We start from the raw sequence: 13,780 nt of genomic DNA on the forward strand, positions 1-13,780 counted from the left end.
TCCAATCTCCCCTCCTCTCCTCGCCCCACCTTGACCCTGTCCCAGCACAGAGCCTCATCATCTTTCACCTGGTTTAACACCTCAGCCTCCCAACTGGCCTCCCTGCCTCCAGTCTCATCCAGCACCTCCCTCCCCTCCTCCCAGCATGCATCTTCTGTGCCGCTCTGAGAGTGAACTTAAAAAAAAAAAAAGACTGGCATTCCTTCTGTAGCACAATGGGATTGGCTGCCTCTTGGGAGTGCTGGGAAGTAGGTTCGATCCCAGTGCTGACACAGGGGGTTAAGGATCCAGTGTTGTCACTGCAGCAGCTCATGTTGCTGCTATGGTGCACGTTTGGTCCCTGGCCCAGGAACTTCCACATGCCACCTGGAGCAGCCAAAAAAAATAAAATGTACCCACATCACATACTAAACATAATCATTTGGCTATAAACAAATTTTAAGGAATTTTTGCCATTCTTCATTTGAATTTTTGATTAATTTCCATTTTGCTGTTTTCTTCACTACTTTGTTTTATTTCTTAAATTTTCTTCCAACTTCTTTTCTTTCTTGTTTTTTTCTTTCTTTATTTCTCTTTCTTACTTTTTCTTGGCCACCCTGAGGCATATGGAGTTTCTGGGCCAGGGATAAGATCCAAGCTACAGTTGGAACTTACACCCCTGCAACAATGCCAGATCCTTAACCCACGGTGCCAGGCTGGGAGATCAAACCTTTGTTCACCACTCCAGGTATGCCTCCGATCCCATTGCACCACAGTAGGAACTTTTATTCAACACAGTTTGGAAGTCCTAGTCACAGCAATCAGAGAAGAAAAAGAATTAAAAGGAATCCAAATTGGAAAAGAAGTAAAACTGTCATTGTTTGCAGGTGACATGATACTATACATATAAAATCTTAAAGATGATGTTTAAGTTAGGGTTAAGGTTAGGAAAACCAGAAAACTACTAGAGCTCATCAATGAATTTGGTAAAGTTTCGGGATACAAAATAAATACGGAGAAATCTCTTGCATGCCTATATACTAACAATGAAAGATCAGAAGGAGAAGTTAAGGAAACAATTCCATTTACAATAACATCAAAGAGAATAAAATACCTACAAATAAACCTTCCTAAAGAGGCGGAAGACCTGCACTCTGAAAACTGTAAGACACTGACGAAAGAAATCAAAGATGACACAAACAGATGGAAAGACATGCTTGGATTAGAAGAATCAACATTGGCAAAATGACCATGCTACCCAAGGCAATCTAAACATTCAGCACAATCCCTATCAAACCAATTGCATTTTTCACAGAATTAGAACAAAAAAAAATTTTAATTTGTATCAAAACACAAAAGACCATGAATAGCCAAAGCAATTTTGAGAAAGAAAACTGGACCTGGAGGAATCAGACTGCTCAACTCCAGACTTTACTACAAAGCCACAGTCATCAAAACAGCATGGCACAAAAACAGAACTATTGATCAGTGGAACAGAATAGAAAGCCCAGAAATAAACCCGCCCACCTATGGTCAATTAATCTATGACAAAAGAAGCAAGGAGACTGCCTCTTCAATAAGTGGTGCTGAGAAAACTGTACAGCTACATGTAACAGAATGAAACGAGAACACTCCCTAATACTATACACAAAAATAAATTCAAAACGGTTAAAGACCTAAACATAAAACCAGGTACTATAAAACTCTTAGAGGAAAATATAGGCAGAACACTCTTCGACAGAAATCACAGCAATATCCTTTTTGACCTACCCCCAGAGTAATGAAAATGAAAATAAAAATAGATGTAATTAAGCTTAAATGGTTTTGTGCAGCAAAGGAAACTATAAACAAAGCTAAAGGATAACACATAGAATGGGAGAAAAATCTTTGCAAAAGAAGTGACGGACAAAGGATTACTCTCCAAAATACACAAACATCTCATACAGCTTTATACCAATTAAAATGGCCAGAAGATCTAAACAGACATTTCTCCAATGAAGACAGACAGATGGCCAAAAAGCACCTGAAAAAATGCTCAACATCACAAACTATTAGAGAAATGCAAATCGAAACGACAATGAAGTATCACCTCATATTGATCAGAATGGCCATCATCAAAAAGTCTACAAACAATTAGTGCAGGAGATGGTGTGGAGAAAAGGGAACCCTCCTACACTGTTGGTGGGAATGTAAATTGGTACAGCTACTAAGGAAAACAGTATAGAGGTTCCTTAAAAAACTAAAAACAGAGAGTTTCCATTGTGGCTCAGCTGGTTAAGAACCAGACAGTATCTGTGAGGATGTGGTTTCAATCCCTGGCCTCACTCAGTGGGTTAAGGATCTGGCGTTGCTGCAAGCTGCAGCATAGGTGACAGATGCAGCTCGGATTCACTACAGGTATAACGCTAAAAAAAAAAGAAAGAAAGAAAGAAAAAAAAAAAAGACTAAAAATAGAGCTACCATATGATCCAGTAATCCTGCTCCTGGGCATATGTCCAGAGAAAACCATAATTCAAAAAGATTATGTAGCCCAATGTTCATCACAGCACTATTTAGAATAACCAAGACATGGAAGCAACCTAAATCTCCAACACAGAGGATTGGATAAAGAAGATGTGGAGTATTACAATGGAATATTACTCAGCCATAAAAAAGAATGAAATAATGCCATTTGCAACAACATGGGTAGACCTAGAAATTTTCACACTAAGTAAAGTCAGAGAAAGACAAATACCACATGAGATCACTAATACATGGAATCTAATGAAAAGTGATACGAAAGAACTTACAAAACAGAAAGAGCCTCAAAGATTTTTGAAACCAATTTTATGGTTACCAAAGGGGAAACATGGGTGGGGGGAGGGATAAATGAGGGGGTTGGGACTGACATATGCCCACTACTTTTTTTTTTTTTTTTTTTTTTTTGTCTTTTGTCTTTTTGTCTGTTGTTGTTGTTGTTGCTGTTGTTGCTATTTCTTGGGCCGCTCCCGCGGCATATGGAGGTTCCCAGGCTAGGGGTTGAATCGGAGCTGTAGCCGCCGGCCTACGCCAGAGCCACAGCAACGTGGGATCCGAGCCGCGTCTGCGACCTACACCACAGCTCACGGCAACGCCGGATCGTTAACCCACTGAGCAAGGGCAGGGACCGAACCCGCAACCTCATGGTTCCTAGTCGGATTCGTTAACCACTGCGCCACGACGGGAACTCCAATGCCCACTACTATTTATAAAATGGACAGGTAAGAGGGACCTACTGTATAGCACAGGGTAACCTACTCAATACTATGCAATAACCTGTATAGGAAAAGAATCTGAAAAGGAATGGATGAATGTCTATGTATAACTGATTTACTTTGCTGTACACCTGAAACTAACACAACTTTGTAAGTCAACTATACTCCAATAAAATTTATATTAAAAAAAAAAAAAAACACCAGCCCCACTTCCCAAGCTGGGCAGAGAACCCCTGGGCTGCCCCACCTCTCAGCCAGGTTGAGTCTGTCCCTCTGGGAGGGGCCTCAGTCCAGCAGCCTCTGGACCCTAGGCTCCTACACGGGATTTGTTAGGGAAGCACGGGGGACAGGCCTAGCCCATCTGCTGTCTCCCTCCCATGGTCTCTAGGCCAGAGGGGTCCCCAAGTGGCCCTTCTGATAACCCCCCAAAATATAGAGCCCTTTACGATTTGAAAAAGGCTCCACTTTTTTTTTTTTTTTTTCCCAGTCTTTCTAGGGCCACACCTGTAGCAAGAGGCCAAATTGGAGCTATAGCTGCTGGCCTGCACCACAGCCACAGCAACGCCAGATCTGAGCCGCGTCTGTAACTTACGACGCTGCAGCTGGCAGCAACACCGGATTCTTAACCCACTGAACAAGGCCAGGGATCGAACCCACATCCTCACGGATACTAGTCGGGTTCTTGACCCACTGAGCCGCAGCAGGAATCCTCCACCTCCTTTCTTTTGGTTGATCCTCTCTCCATCCCAGCTGGGGTAAGGAATTTTCCAGGCTCCCTTGACTCCTTGAGGCAGAGTTTGAACTGGAACTCAGGCGCAGACTCCAGCCCCGTGTAGAAGTGGCTCTAAGCTCTGTTCATTTCTCAGGACCTCAGAAAGGCCCCTCTCTTTTCTAGACCTCATTTCCCCATCTCTAACCCCAGGGGGTCCAGCTGGACAACCCCTAAGATCCCTTCAGGCTTCAGTATTCTCAGAGTCCACCACAGCGAGGAAGGCTGGCCGTGTTACAGAGGAGGAAACCGAAGCCCAGAGCTTTCCAGGGCTCCCGCAGCGGCTGCTCACTCTGTCCCCGCACCCTGGTGTCACGGGCAAAGGCACCAAGTTCCAGCAGGACCATCGGGATGAGTCACCAGGTGTGGAACCGATGCTGGCACCTCAGGGCGGGGGCTGGGAATCTCACACCCACCAAAACCACAGCCCGGGAGCAGCAACCATGGGATGCCTAAGATTTGCCCAAGACACAGCCTGCCCGGAGCGGATTCAGGCAGTCAAATGGCGCGCAGGTGTGTCTTTCAGCCCAAGGGCAGCGGATGCCACCCAGACCTCCAGGAACAATGATAATCAAAATACAAATAATAACAGTGCTCAGCTGCCTGCTCTTGGGTCAGGCACTGTGCACCTGTTACCTTCTCTCTCCTGGCGACAAAGCTGCCAGCTGAGTATCACATGCCCCCATTTAAAGACAAGACCCCAGAGGCTGGAGGGACCAAGGCCCCCCTCACGCAGGCAGGGCACCCATCCTTTTAGCTGCTCCGGCAGCTACAGCCCAGTGGCCTGGGAGGCCCTCAGCGGGGTGAAGTCAGGGCACTGGCCCGAGAGGTAGGTGACCCAGGGGGCAGGCAGGTACCTTCCTGGGCCTCAGCCTGCAGGTCTGCAAAGCCAGGAGTTTGACCTGGAGCGTCTCCAAGACTCTTTCTTAAGCCATGACATTCAGCCCCTGGGAGGCCTGTAGGATGCCACTCACAGGCTGCGGCCGAAGCTGACACCAATGGAGGAGGCTGAGACCCTGTGGTGGCTGAAGGGCCCCAGGGCCCGCCACAGGCCTGCAGCTGAGGGTGCCTGCTGTCACCAGGCAGGAATGCGTCTGAGCTGGACCTGGATCCAGACCACTGGACGCTGGAACAGAGGGTCCAACTCCAGCGCCCACGCTGGCCTCCACAGCACCAGGCTCAGCGCTGTTTCCAGAGGGAACACCAGGGGCCCTCGGACAAACACGGGTGCAGACTGGCGGGGGTGCCCAGGAAAGCAGGCCCGATGGCCACCCTGACAGGCCCACAGCCTGGGCTGGGCTCCAGGCCTCAGAGGAGACCCTCGCATCGGGGTGGAGGGTGCAGCCATTCTGGGAAAGACGCAGCAGAAGGAGGAGACCCTGGGGGAGGGCATGGGGCCGGGAGGACGTCTGTGACGAAAACCAGGACTCCCACCCTAGGGCCGCGGACCCACCCGCCAGGGCGGGGGCCTGTTCCCAGTCGGACCCTGGTGCCCTTCCTTCGACATCCCTGCCGCAGCCTCTCCCCCGCCACCCCAGCCCCTCCGCGCGCTCTCTCTCTCTCCCTCGCATTCCTCTGGGAGCCGATCAGGGCTTGAATGACACCCCAGATGACTCTTTGCTATTAATTCCCACACACAGAATGGGCCCCTTGTTCTCCTCTCCCGGAGGAATAGCCGTGGCCAAAGCCATCCCAAGAGTTCCTGACTTAACCCTTCTCCTGGCCGCTCCTCTGCGTGTCCCCACACCCGGGGCCAGGGGGCAAGCAGGGCGGGGAGCAGAGAGAGCAGCCAGGAGAATCAGGGCCGCTTCCGGCCCACAGCCCCTGGGATGAGGTCCCTGGGATGGGAGAGGGGGCCCACCCCAGCCTGTCTCGGGCGCCTGACCCCGGCGCCCAGCCTAAGGCACTCAGCCAAGCCCTGGTGGCCAGAAAGTCCTCTCTACCCAAGCGCAGGAAGCCCAGGGCCTCCAGTCTCCCCCCAGGGCCAGCCCGATGAACCTGGCCCGCAGGAAGGCTCCCTCGAGGGGCATCTGGGAAGCTCGGGCCCTTGGCCCCGCCGTGGCCCCGAGGGGGTTAACAGGACTGGAGGCCCGACACCACCTGTCCAGGCAGGTCACTGAGGAGAGACAAGAGGTGCTCGTGGCCTCTTTTGATCCTCCGAGCCTGGAGGACAGGGAAGAACTGGTCTGTTGAGTCAAAGCCCACCATCTCTCATCCTCTGTCCCCACCCCCGCCCCCGCCAGTTTAGGCAGGGAGAGTGCGGAGAGCCTCAGAGGCCACCGAGGCCAGGTCCCCACTGCTCAGGTGGGGCAACCGAGGCCCCGAGCAGAGATGTGGTCCCTGTGCCTCTCCAAGTCCGTGGCACAGCTGTGCCCCCGGGTCCCTGGCGTCTGGACCAAGACGCTGTCTCCTTTCCACGTTCCACCCTCTCCCCCTGCCACTGTCCCAGTTCTGCAGGCCTGCTGGGGGACCTTGAGCAAGTTATCTTGGCTCTCCGGGTGCTGGAAAATTCACGCACGAAGGGGACCCCAACATCTGCTCCACAACCTTTGCCTCTTGCCCCAAGAAAAGGTACAGATCCTTCCATGTGACTCAAAGGAACCAGCCCAGAAAGGCTTGAATTCATCCCCTGGCCTCATCTCCTGCCTGTCCCCCATCCAGGCTCAGAGCTGTGGGAACACAGGGAGAGGGGCCTCAGGGGCAGCGGCAATGATGCTGGAAACAGGACGAGGGAGACGGGGTGCCGGCGAAGGCCTGAGGGAGCAGCAGGGTGACCAGGGCATGGCAGCGGGCTGGGCAAGGTGGCCTGGGGAGAAGCAAGCTGGAAAGGTGGGCTGGAGCCAGGAGCGGGGAGTACCCAGAATCTCCAGACAGAGGCCCAGCGCCCTTGGCCCAAGAGCTGCTCGCATCAATTAGCACAAATCTCAGCTTCTCTAGGCCGCGTCCCCCTACCTCACTTTCCCAGAGCCCTGCGTGCCCTGGCAGCTTCCCCACACTTCCTGGTAGACAGGACCAGGGCAAGTGAGGGACGGTGGGGGAGACAGAGAAATGCAGAGAGAGAGAGAGAGAGAGAGAGATGAGGAGCTCCCATCGTGGCTCAGTGGTAATGAACCTGACTAGTATCCATGAGGATGTGGTTCCATCCCTGGCCTCGCTCAGTGGGTTAAGGATCCGGCGTTGCCGTGAGCAGTGGGGTAGGTCACAGATGCCATTCGGATCTGGCATTGCTGTGGCTCTGGCGTAGGCCAGCATCTGCAGCTCCGATTCTACCCCTGGTCTGGGAACCTCCCTATGCCACGGGTGTGGCCCTGAAAAGACAATAAAAGAAAGAAAGACAAGATTCTGAAAATAGAGCCGGGAAAAGGGGGAAAGCAGGGCCAGAGACGCCAGCCAGGGGCAGAGAGGCCCAGCAAGGGAAGGGCGCTAAGACAGAACCACCGACTGTGGGGTCAGAATGACAGCCTCTCAGAGAGGGGGCTGTGGACGGAAAGGAAAGAAAGCGGACATGATGGAGAGAGAGCAGGAAGTCGGAGCAAAATAAGAGAAAAACAGGGCCGAGGACCAGAGGCAGGGACAGAAGAGGAAAAGGGAGAAAGTGACCATCAAGAGGAAGGAGGGAGGGGACGAGGGTGCTGCTCAGGTCCCTCCCAGGTGCCTCTGTGCTTCCGGCAGATTCGTGCAGCCCCCACACGGGCCCCTGTAGCCTGTGCCCCTACAGTGCTCCAGCGCCATGCACCTGCCCTTGCCTTTGGAGGACCTGAGCCGGGCCTGCTGGGGACACGGCAGGGAGGAGAGCAGCATAGAAGCCCAGAGGGGCAGCCAGCCCAAGAGGCAGGAGCTTTGAGGCTGGGGATGCTGGGGACGGGGGCCTTAGCGACGTCTATTCCAACCGTTCCCCCGACCTGCGGCAGTATAATCACAGTGAAACTTTAAAAAGAAATCCCACCCAAATCTGCGGCTCAGAATCGGACCTGGGAGTCAAATTTTACAAGTTCTCCAGTGAGTTTGCATTAATGCCAGGTTTGGGCCACACCAACGGATCAGGAGGATGCTGAGCGGGGTAGACCCCACCCAAGGTCACACACAGTTTCCCGCAGAGTGAGCCCTTCCCGATCCCAGCTCGGGGCCACTGGGTGGTCCACACAGTGCCAGGCACATGGGAAGGGCTTAAGTGGGCAGTGCCCTCCCCCTTGCCCTCTCTCCCTCTAGGCCAAGGCCCCAGGCCCGCTCTCCAGAGGCTGCCAGGGCAGTCACCATCCTGAGAGGCAGAAATCAAACGGGAGAGAGGAAGGCACTGGGCCAGAATGGGATTTCTATCCCCCGTTTCCCCGCCCCCGTCCCCCTAATGCCAAGGCCTGGGGCTGCCAGCTCTAGCCAGAGATGGGGGTGGAGGGCGGGACAGGAGGGAGGAGGGGAGGACCCGGGTGTTTCCTGCCCCCCCACCCCAAACCCCCACTCTTTCCCTCAGCCTCCTTCGGCTCAGGGCTGGGTCCCCTGGGGCTCTGGTGTCTGAAGCTGACAGATCTACCCTGTCCTTCCTGCCTGCTGGGGGAAGGGGTGGAGCTGGCAGGGAACTGGCTCAGATGCCCCGTCCCCTCCTTCTCTTCCCTAGGTCCTCACGGGCCTGGTGTCCCACTAAACCTGGCCTGTCCCACCAGGTGCCCCACATTCCAGAAGAAGGAAAAGCAGTGGACTGCGAATCAAGACACCTGTCTCCATCAAGTGAGAGACCCTGGACCAGGCTCCTCCTCTGACCCCCAGCCTCCCTCCTCTCATCCCAGCTCCTCCCTGACCCGTCCTCCCCAGGAGGCTCTGCTTGTTCATTCATTCATTCACTGGGCACCTCTGGCATGCCTGGCCCTCAGCTGATCACCAGGGGTTCGCGAAGCTGACATCCTTGTGGGAGGAGAGTTATCACTGTAAGTTGCGGTGGCTGCTGTAGAGGAGAAGGCCAGGGGGCTGTAAGGGAGGACAACTGACCATGGAGGACTGGGGAGGTGACTCTGCAGCCCTTTAGGCTCAGCCCAAAGAAGCCAGGGCTCTCTGTGGGTTCTCTCCCTAGTCAGTGAGATTCAACAAGCATTTATTGAGCATCTGCTATATGCTCTCGTGTCCCACCCTGAGCCCTGACTCAGGGAGACAAAAGCAGACATAAGCAGTTTCCCATAGGACCCTAAAAACCCCTGACAGTAAATCTGAAATCACCCTCAGAGACCTCAGAGGCCAACTCCCTCATTGTACAAATGAAGGAACGAAAGAACCCAGAGAGGGTGGCTGACTTGCCCAAGGTCACACAGCAAGAGTTGGGGACCTTGACAGAGTGGGGAGCAGCTCCTCCCACCACCCCTGCCAAAGCCAAGGCACGAAGGCTTCTGCTCAGGGTTTTAGCCCCAAACAGGAGACTTTCAAACTCTGACCTCTCAACCTGCCACCTGTAGGGAGGAGACAGATACAACATCCCCATGCCCAGCAGCCTCAGGGATCAATCACACTTTCCGCTTGAACCAAAGCGCCCCCAGGGCTGTGCCTGAGTTCCTTGCTCTTATTGCAGTAAATGCAACTCTTGTCCCTAGAAAGGGACAAGATTTTCCTGGGTGCAGCCTACCAAGGCGTTATTCTACTCAGTGCAACCTGGCAAGTGCTGGACATCAGCCCGCAGTTGAGATGACTCAGAGACGCGATGACTGTGCCTGCCATTTGTCCCTGGCACCGCGCGAAGTGCCTGCCAGTCCTTGTTTCTTTCACCTTTGCGACATTCCCAGGAGACAGGTATGGTTATCCTTATTTTACAGATGAGTAAATCAAGGTACAGAAAGAGCACGTAACTGGCCTGATCTCACGGAGCAAGGACTGGATTTGAACTCTGGTCGCTCTGGCTCTGGGTCTCAGGCTCAGCATCACTCAGCTCTTCTTTCATTATAAAGTGACCTCATCGAGGGATAAGTTCGTCTTATCACGGGGAGGCCCCCTCAGAGCTCAGACAAACGCTAAAATCCCACTGGATCACAGTTTCACGTTCGGGGGACAGAGGCCATCTCGCGAGAGTAGGGATGCACTCAGCGCCAACCTCAAATGGGTGTCCTTGGCTCCATTCCTGCCCAACCCAGGCCCCTGCCCTTTGGCATTCAAAGCTCCAGTCCCGGGCAGTGAATGCCAGGGATGACAGAGTGAAATTACAGGGACTCCGGAATGGCAAGACCTGGGTTTTTCTAGTCACATCCTGACCCGGGGAACCTGAACAAGCCCTTCCCGTCAGGCTACCCAGGTGTTGCTCAGAGGTGCAGCCCCCTCCAGGGGCAACATCAAGGGTCCCATGTGACAAAGGCCACCCTTCCTTCCTTTCCTCCACCTTCACCACAGTCTTCATCCACACGCACGTCTGCACCATGTCACCGAAAAGTGAACCCACTCCCAGCTCATCGCGAGCTCCCTGAAGACAAACGAAGCGCTCGCCCCTCTTTACTTCCCCTCGGACAGCAGAGGGGAGATCCTCAGGACGCAAAAAGCCCTGGCAGAGACGTCAGGTTCCAAGACCGGTCCTGTGATCTCGGCCAACCGGTCAATCCCTTTCCCGGCTGCTTTTGTTTAATGGGAAGACGATCCTGCTGATGGGAGGACATCCGATAACAGCACTGAGACAGGACAAGAAGCAATGATTCTATCAAACCCAAGGTCCACCAGCAGCCCCCCTTTGAGGCAGGTCCCCAAGATGCGAATCACAACGGCTGCCATTTACTGAGCCCCGTAATGTGCCGGGCACTGTCCCAAGTGTTTACATATATTATCTGGTTTAATCCTCACCCCGACCTGGAAGGAAACTGAGATTCGGAGACATTAAGCCACTTGCCGAGGACACACAGCTAGTAAGTGGGGCTGCCAGGATTCAAACCCAGAGCTGCCCATGTATGTTCATCGACCTGCAAATCATTCATTCACTCCCATCGCCACACACAGCACCACGGGGGAAGGTGGCAAAGCCTCAGCTCGCAGATCTGCACCCGCACAGGGACCAGGTCCTGCTGGAACAGCCATCCAGGCAGGAGACAGGGGAGGCTCCAGGCCAACAGGCAAGGTGTCCTGTGGGCAGGGCTGGGCCTGCTGGGTTTGAGCCCCACAGGGGTGAGGGGAGAGTGGCTGTGGCTGCAGCTTAGGTCAAGGGCAGGGGCAAGGTGGGGTGTGGGGGTGGTGGAGCGCTGTGCTGGCACCCAGGGGCCTGAGAAATTGAGGACCGTGCCCTAAGGGACACCCAGGCCCCCCCAGGTCAGAGCTCCTCACAGGAGCACCCCAGCTTCTTCTTGACTCTTAGGAAAAAGGAAGGAGGAGAGACAAGGACCAGAGTCAGAGGAAAGGAGTGAAGAGAAGGAGGAGGAGGAGGAAGAGGAGTTGGGAATAAGTATTTTATTTTATTTTTTGTCTTTTTGCCTTTTCTAGGGCCGCTCCCACGGCATATGGAAGTTCCCAGGCTAGGGGTCCAATCAAAGCCGCAGCCACCAGCCTACACCAGAGCCACAGCAACACAGATCCAAGCTGTGTCTGCGACCTACACCACAGCTCACGGCAATGTCAGATCCTTAACCCACTGAGCAAGGCCAGGGATCGAACCAGCAACCTCATGGTTCCTAGTCGGATTCATTAACCACTGAGCCACGACGGAAACTCTGGGAATAAGCATTTTAAAAAGAGATCTTTTTTTTTTTTTTTTTTTTTTTTTGTCTTTTTAGGGCTGCACCCGAGGCATATGGAAGTTCCCAGGCTAGGGGTTGAATTGAAGCCATAGCCACTGGCCTACATCACAGCCACAGCAACTCAGGATCTGGGCTGTGTCTGCAACCTACCCCACAGCTCAGGGCAACACTGGATCCTTAACCCACTGAGCAAGGCCGGGGATCAAACCCATGTCCTCATGGATACTAGATGGGTTCTTAACCTGCTGAGCCACAACGGGAACTCCCACAAAGATCCTTTTTTTTTTTTTTTTTTAACCGCAACAGTTAGAGCTTCTAACACCCTAAAAGCCCGCATCTCTAAAAGAAAAAGTTAGAAAGCAGTGCTTCCCAAACTGACTTGCCCCCAAAACTGTCTTTTCAAGAGAGGCTGATCACTGTCTGCGGAACACCAAAGGCCCTGGGCACCACCTTGGAGACACTAGGTCAGGCACTGGCCTCTGGTTTTGAGATAGAATTCATAGGCTACTGAATCTGAAAATGCCCTCAGAGATGACCTAGCCTGCCTCTCACTGCATAGGTGGGGACACTGAGGCCCAGAGAAGGAAGAAGGTGGCCGAGGCCACACAGGGCCGCCACAGCCCAGCTAGGACCTGACTCCCCATCCCCGTTCAGCCCTGGAGGACCTCGGCCGTGCCAAGAGTTTGGGTTCCCAAGTCTCCCATCGAACTCTGAGCTCCTCAAAGCCAGGTCTGGCCTCCATCACCTTCTCACCCAAGCTCCTGGCCCAGAGGGCAGGTTTGCAAAAGTTCCCTGCAGCAGGAGAGGCTCGGCCGGGATAGCAGGAAGGGCTTTCCGGCAGCTGGGTGTAGATGACAGGAACGAGCAGTCTCTGCTCAGGGCTTCTAAGAAGAGGGCAGAGGCCAGCAGCCCCGAGGCAGCGCTGGGCACTGGCCCCAGCTTCCTTGTTCCTGGAGTGGGTGGGGAGGGGAGGGGAAGGAAGACTCAGGCCCCAGGAGGGGCCTTCCTGGCCCAGGTCCGCAACCCTTGGCTTGGACCAGAAACGGGGCCAGGCGAGAGCCCGTGTTGGGACAGGCCTGGAATGCCGTCCTCCTCCCTGAGCGCTGGGGCCCTCCGCCTCCAGGAAGCCCCTCCTGCCCACCCCAGCCTCCCTGATCATTTTCTCCTTGGAACCCTGATGGCAACTCAACCCAGGGAAGACCCCTGAGGTTGTGCTGGGCCCTGGAGAGGCCCTACCCTCAGCGGGGGGTGAGTGGGGGGCTGCCAGGAGGTTGGACTGGGTGCCGGGCTGGGTAGAGAGCAGGTGAAGCAGGTATGAAGCCATCTCCCTCTCCTCTACCAGAAAGTAATACAGGAGAAGATTCCAAGCAAGGCGTGTCCGGGAGTGCGTCCCAGAAGAGAGGGCCTCTGAGTCAAGCTGCTCTGCTCGCAGAGGGGGAGCACAGAGCAAGGGCAAAGGCCCAGGGGGCGGGGAGGGAACCCCCGGGAGGCTGCGCCTGGGGTCTAGCAGTGATGGAGCGCAGTGGTCAGAGGCTGCGCATGTGCAGGAGGGAAACCGCAGGCACCAGTCCCCCGCCTCCCATCATTAGCGGGGTGAGCTGGGCACATCACTGCACCTCTTCGTGCCTCAGTTTCCTTCCTAGAGGGAGACTAATGACAGCACCCACTCAGAGAGTTGTTGAAACTCCGGGGATGGGGTACCCAGGGCCCAGCCGGCCCCTGGGGGGTTCTGGAAGAGTGGACCTTTGCTGTTGAGGGAGCCCTGGCAGGGGAGGCCCCCTCATGAGGCGCTTACACCCTGCCCTGTCTGATGCTGGGGCTCAGGAGGCAGCTTACAAACTTCTGCAGCAAATCCATGGTGGCTGCTCCGTAAACTTTTGTGCACTTGAACTGAAGCGAGCATCCTCCACTTCCCAGTCCCTAAACTACTTTTACTAATTACCATTGACTGAGCACGTGCTCTGCACCAAATGTATGCTGTGTGTTCTTATTCTCCCAGCCACTTGGGGATACGCTGATATATAAAATTATCAACTTTTTATACATGCAAAACCAAGTCCTGCGAGGTTAATGGCATACTTCGCCCAAGGCCATACGGACACCAACAGCAGGAT

This window comes from Sus scrofa, chromosome 5 (genome assembly GCF_000003025.6).
Source record: "Sus scrofa isolate TJ Tabasco breed Duroc chromosome 5, Sscrofa11.1, whole genome shotgun sequence".
Taxonomy (NCBI): Eukaryota; Metazoa; Chordata; class Mammalia; order Artiodactyla; family Suidae; genus Sus; species Sus scrofa.